Genomic DNA, 656 nt, shown 5'->3' with positions numbered 1-656 from the left:
AGTGTCCCGGGGGGGGGGGGGGGCAGGCGTGGCACAGAGACACAGCTAGGCAAAGGACAAGGCAGTGTGTGTGTGTGTGTGTGTGTGTGTGTGTGTGTGTGTGTGTGTGAGTGAGGTGGGGCGGGGGTGCGGGAGAGGTGGACGGGCGGGGTTCATAATCTGAAAGGCGAAAGGCACAGGGACGCACAGATGGACGCACTCAGGCACGCACCCACCCACGCACACAAAGCACGCAGGCGCGCACCCAGGCACCAGCGCACGCACCCAGGAACACAAAGGGCCGGCCCCCGCGCCCGCGCGCGCCCGCCCGCCCAGCCCCCCACCCGCGCGCGCCCGCCCGCCCAGCCCCCCACCCGCGCGCGCCCGCCCGCCCAGCCCCCCACCCGCGCGCCCGCCCGCCCAGCCCCCCACCCGCGCGCCCGCCCGCCCACGCTCTCGCCAACCCACGCACCCACCGAGCCAGCCGCCCGCCCACGCACGGGCAGACGGGCAGCTCTTTCAGCAAAAATAACATTCAACAATGGGACAAAGAAACAGAGACGTTCATGGTAGAAACAATCATTCCATAAAAAGAAAAAGAAATACGCATTGATATTGTGGCGGTGAAACAGAAAGCAAAAGCATGCACTCATCACACACATAACCTGAAGCAACAA

This window comes from Capricornis sumatraensis, unplaced genomic scaffold, assembly GCF_032405125.1.
Source record: "Capricornis sumatraensis isolate serow.1 unplaced genomic scaffold, serow.2 scaffold73, whole genome shotgun sequence".
Lineage (NCBI taxonomy): Eukaryota > Metazoa > Chordata > Mammalia > Artiodactyla > Bovidae > Capricornis > Capricornis sumatraensis.
This window is presented reverse-complemented; position numbering follows the sequence as displayed.